We start from the raw sequence: 5,000 nt of genomic DNA, 5'->3' as shown, positions 1-5,000 counted from the left end.
GACCCTCCCAAACACCACATGCCACGACAGGCGGCAGCCTGCGGGGTTCGGTGCTGGACTCTTCCCTGTTCGCTCGCCGCTACTGGGGGAATCCTTGTTAGTTTCTTTTCCTCCGCTTAGTAATATGCTTAAATTCAGCGGGTAGTCTCGCCTGCTCTGAGGTCGTTGTACGAGGTGTCGCACGCCACACCGCCAGCCGGCTGTGCACGCTACCGAGAAAGTACCGGTATGCGAACCGCCAGGCGACGGGCGCGCATCGCACGTTTAAGGAGACGCGGCCGGCCACACAGGCGACCACGACACTCCCACGTCTCCGAAGCGGGACAAACGCCGCGCGCTTCAGTATACGTAGCCGACCCTCAGCCAGACGTGGCCCGGGAACGGAATCCATGGACCGCAATGTGCGTTCGAAACGTCGATGTTCATGTGTCCTGCAGTTCACATGTCGACGCGCAATTTGCTGCGTTCTTCATCGACCCACGAGCCGAGTGATCCACCGTCCTGGGTGATCTTTTCCTTTTCAGTCTCCCACTGTCTCTTTCAAGACAGCAGCATTTGCGGGACTGAGGCGTCTGACGGCCCCTGTTCCACTATTTTTTTGTGTCCAACGGCCTCACAGCCGATGGGCGTCGTACGGCTCCACACCGGGGCGGACAGGCACTCGGGCGAACGTCATTCAAAACCGGCGCCAGGCGCCAGGTACCGCAGGCCAGCCGCTCCAGAGCTTCAGCGCTCGTACCACACAACAACAACAACACTTCCGCTAGTTTTGAGAGGCACGCGTGGTTCCGCACGCGGCGCACGGCCACTGCCGTACAGGTAGCGTGTTGCGCGACACGACACGACACGCACATCGAAAGACATGCAGTCTAGTCGGTAATGATCCTTCCGCAGGTTCACCTACGGAAACCTTGTTACGACTTTTACTTCCTCTAAATGATCAAGTTTGGTCATCTTTCCGGTAGCATCGGCAACGACAGAGTCGATGCCGCGTACCAGTCCGAAGACCTCACTAAATCATTCAATCGGTAGTAGCGACGGGCGGTGTGTACAAAGGGCAGGGACGTAATCAACGCGAGCTTATGACTCGCGCTTACTGGGAATTCCTCGTTCATGGGGAACAATTGCAAGCCCCAATCCCTAGCACGAAGGAGGTTCAGCGGGTTACCCCGACCTTTCGGCCTAGGAAGACACGCTGATTCCTTCAGTGTAGCGCGCGTGCGGCCCAGAACATCTAAGGGCATCACAGACCTGTTATTGCTCAATCTCGTGCGGCTAGAAGCCGCCTGTCCCTCTAAGAAGAAAAGTAATCGCTGACAGCACGAAGGATGTCACGCGACTAGTTAGCAGGCTAGAGTCTCGTTCGTTATCGGAATTAACCAGACAAATCGCTCCACCAACTAAGAACGGCCATGCACCACCACCCACCGAATCAAGAAAGAGCTATCAATCTGTCAATCCTTCCGGTGTCCGGGCCTGGTGAGGTTTCCCGTGTTGAGTCAAATTAAGCCGCAGGCTCCACTCCTGGTGGTGCCCTTCCGTCAATTCCTTTAAGTTTCAGCTTTGCAACCATACTTCCCCCGGAACCCAAAAGCTTTGGTTTCCCGGAGGCTGCCCGCCGAGTCATCGGAGGAACTGCGGCGGATCGCTGGCTGGCATCGTTTATGGTTAGAACTAGGGCGGTATCTGATCGCCTTCGAACCTCTAACTTTCGTTCTTGATTAATGAAAACATACTTGGCAAATGCTTTCGCTTCTGTTCGTCTTGCGACGATCCAAGAATTTCACCTCTAACGTCGCAATACGAATGCCCCCGCCTGTCCCTATTAATCATTACCTCGGGTTCCGAAAACCAACAAAATAGAACCGAGGTCCTATTCCATTATTCCATGCACACAGTATTCAGGCGGGCTTGCCTGCTTTAAGCACTCTAATTTGTTCAAAGTAAACGTGCCGGCCCACCGAGACACTCAACAAAGAGCACCCTGGTAGGATTTAAACGGGGTCCGCCTCGGGACGCGAAAGCACCCCTTCGGCTCGCCCCACCGGCAGGACGTCCCACGATACATGCCAGTTAAACACCGACGGGCGGTGAACCAACAGCGTGGGACACAAATCCAACTACGAGCTTTTTAACCGCAACAACTTTAATATACGCTATTGGAGCTGGAATTACCGCGGCTGCTGGCACCAGACTTGCCCTCCAATAGATACTCGTTAAAGGATTTAAAGTGTACTCATTCCGATTACGGGGCCTCGGATGAGTCCCGTATCGTTATTTTTCGTCACTACCTCCCCGTGCCGGGAGTGGGTAATTTGCGCGCCTGCTGCCTTCCTTGGATGTGGTAGCCGTTTCTCAGGCTCCCTCTCCGGAATCGAACCCTGATTCCCCGTTACCCGTTACAACCATGGTAGGCGCAGAACCTACCATCGACAGTTGATAAGGCAGACATTTGAAAGATGCGTCGCCGGTACGAGGACCGTGCGATCAGCCCAAAGTTATTCAGAGTCACCAAGGCAAACGGACCAGACAAGCCAATCCGATTGGTTTTGATCTAATAAAAGCGTCCCTTCCATCTCTGGTCGGGACTCTGTTTGCATGTATTAGCTCTAGAATTACCACAGTTATCCAAGTAACGTGGGTACGATCTAAGGAACCATAACTGATTTAATGAGCCATTCGCGGTTTCACCTTAATGCGGCTTGTACTGAGACATGCATGGCTTAATCTTTGAGACAAGCATATGACTACTGGCAGGATCAACCAGGGAGCTGCGTCAACTAGAGCTGAGCAGCCGGCCGCCCGGGAGTGTGTCCCGGGGGCCCGCGCGAACACGCAAGCGTCCGCTCAATTATTCTGCAAACAGGAGGAGGCCGAGCTCCCCTGCACGATACACCTCGAAACCCTCTCAGGTCCCGGCGGCGCGCAGCGCCGTCCTAGGTACTTGGTCGGTTTCGAGAGAGGCGCAATCGCCCGGAGTTAGGCGAGTAGACGGTTTTAGTGCGAACACCCTTGCTCCCAACTGAGCTTGCCGCTGCCGACAGAGGCCCGGGAGCGTGCTGTCGTGGCATTGCCGGCGGGAGACAACACGCGCCACCTATGGTGACCGGCAGCTCCAACGCCAGCGCCACACAAGGGCAAAGCCCCACTTGGGTGCAGAAGCGAACTCTCCCAGCACAGCGCACGCGCCAACACGTCCGCACAACTGCGATACAAACCACCTGCGAGAACCGCTGGGGCGACCGAGCAGCAGACGGCGTCGCGGCGCCGAGTGCCAGGCGGCGGCGCATCCTCAACGCACACAGTCCTCAATCAGACCAGCACACTGCAGATGTCCACCGCGCTTCGCACCGGGCTCGGCTGAACCAACTTTGGCCGCCAGGCGCCGCGTGCAGGGTGCGCCGCAGCGTAGCTGCGCCGCCTGCCGAGCCCGTCGGCTGGCGCTCCTGCCACTCGGCGCCCCCCACCAGCCGCCTGTTGCGCGTGCGCCCACGCAGCGCGCGGCCAACACGCCGGGCGGCCCCCCTTCACCGGCCGGGAACAGTCCCACCAAGCCACTGCCGCGTATCGCTTCATACCCACATGGGCCTAGTCACGTGTGTGGATGTGGCGGGTACCGCTGAAACAACCGGTTAATAGCTGTACCGATCGTCGCCATCACAGATTCACCTCCAGCGTGAACAACCGCTCAACAACGGATTTCCAGTTCATTTGCGTATCTTGGGCAGTAAACGTAGATGTCCACCTACATTTGCGAATTCAACAATTCTTGCATGCCAGGATGTCATGTGTCACGACACGCTACATCAGACCACATACACACTGCGACATGTGCAGAAGAGAACACGTGGAAGGTGGCCCGCGCACGTATGCGATGTCCCTTCCGCGATCCACTGTCAACCGGCATCTGCGGCATGTCCCAGATATGGAACGCGGTCCACCAGGGTAGCACTTTGTGTGAGGCAATACGACAAAGTCGGAATACACGCGTCACTACATCACACGGCTCACGCTGACCTGACCTGACTCACCGCACCACCACCCCCAGCGACCCAGGGTGACATACAATGCGTTCGTACGTTCCTCCCACACGCCTCTACGGCGTACCACAGTGCAACCTAGCTGTTATTGGGAGACGAGACAAGTAGCATCGAGCACAACATATGGAAATTGAGATTCGACACCGTTGGGCACAGCCAGCGTACGGTCACACGTATCACACTACTTCACTCTGTACGTAACTACCGATGATCGGTACAGCGTGTGGGTTACGCGTACGACATCAGCGGACAATGGACACAGACCATACCACGACGTACACTGAGGGCGTCGACATCTGAACGCAACTGAACAGCTGCGAGGCTCATTTAACACTCAAACGCCAGACCGACCAGCTTGAGAGGACGGAGACACAAAGAGAGGGGCAGAGGGGGGGGGGGGGGGGGGGCGATATAGTCCTATTGCAGTACAATTGACAGTGGATAGCGGGAATATGTGGAAAGTAAGCAACACTCGCAAGACATCTACATGAGGATAACAACGACACCAGAGATTCCGAGCAGTGAACTATGTTAGGCAAAGGGACAACGTGGGTTAGGTTAAGGGACAACGTGGGTTAGGTTAAGGGACAACGTGGGTTAGGTTAAGGGACAACGTGGGTTAGGTTAAGGGACAACGTGGGTTAGGTTAAGGGACAACGTGGGTTAGGTTAAGGGACAACGTGGGTTAGGTTAAGGGACAACGTGGGTTAGGTTAAGGGACAACGTGGGTTAGGTTAAGGGACAACGTGGGTTAGGTTAAGGGACAACGTGGGTTAGGTTAAGGGACAACGTGGGTTAGGTTAAGGGACAACGTGGGTTAGGTTAAGGGACAACGTGGGTTAGGTTAAGGGACAACGTGGGTTAGGTTAAGGGACAACGTGGGTTAGGTTAAGGGACAACGTGGGTTAGGTTAAGGGACAACGTGGGTTAGGTTAAGGGACAACGTGGGTTAGGTTAAGG

The 5,000-nt window shown here is 55.7% G+C and overlaps 3 non-coding genes across 3 annotated transcripts in view; all 3 read right to left on the bottom strand.

Annotated features, from left to right (window-relative positions):
* The window catches only part of LOC126313291 (large subunit ribosomal RNA), a 4,222-nt gene extending 4,057 nt beyond the window's left edge, over positions 1–165 (bottom strand). The window contains exon 1 of the ribosomal RNA XR_007555096.1: positions 1–165. This exon is cut by the window's left edge and continues 4,057 nt beyond it. This is a non-coding gene — a ribosomal RNA (large subunit ribosomal RNA).
* A 188-nt stretch (positions 166–353) lies between these two features.
* Positions 354–508, bottom strand: LOC126313298 (5.8S ribosomal RNA). The gene has a single exon (XR_007555102.1). It is a non-coding gene; the product is annotated as a 5.8S ribosomal RNA (ribosomal RNA).
* Positions 509–877: 369 nt separating this feature from the next.
* Positions 878–2,770, bottom strand: LOC126313284 (small subunit ribosomal RNA). The gene has a single exon (XR_007555090.1). It is a non-coding gene; the product is annotated as a small subunit ribosomal RNA (ribosomal RNA).
* Between the last annotated feature and the right edge of the window lie 2,230 nt (positions 2,771–5,000).

The sequence above is a fragment of the Schistocerca gregaria genome, unplaced genomic scaffold (genome assembly GCF_023897955.1).
Source record: "Schistocerca gregaria isolate iqSchGreg1 unplaced genomic scaffold, iqSchGreg1.2 ptg000472l, whole genome shotgun sequence".
Taxonomy (NCBI): Eukaryota; Metazoa; Arthropoda; class Insecta; order Orthoptera; family Acrididae; genus Schistocerca; species Schistocerca gregaria.
The sequence above is the reverse complement of the archived record's forward strand: the minus strand, read 5'-3'. Positions and strand labels throughout refer to the sequence as shown.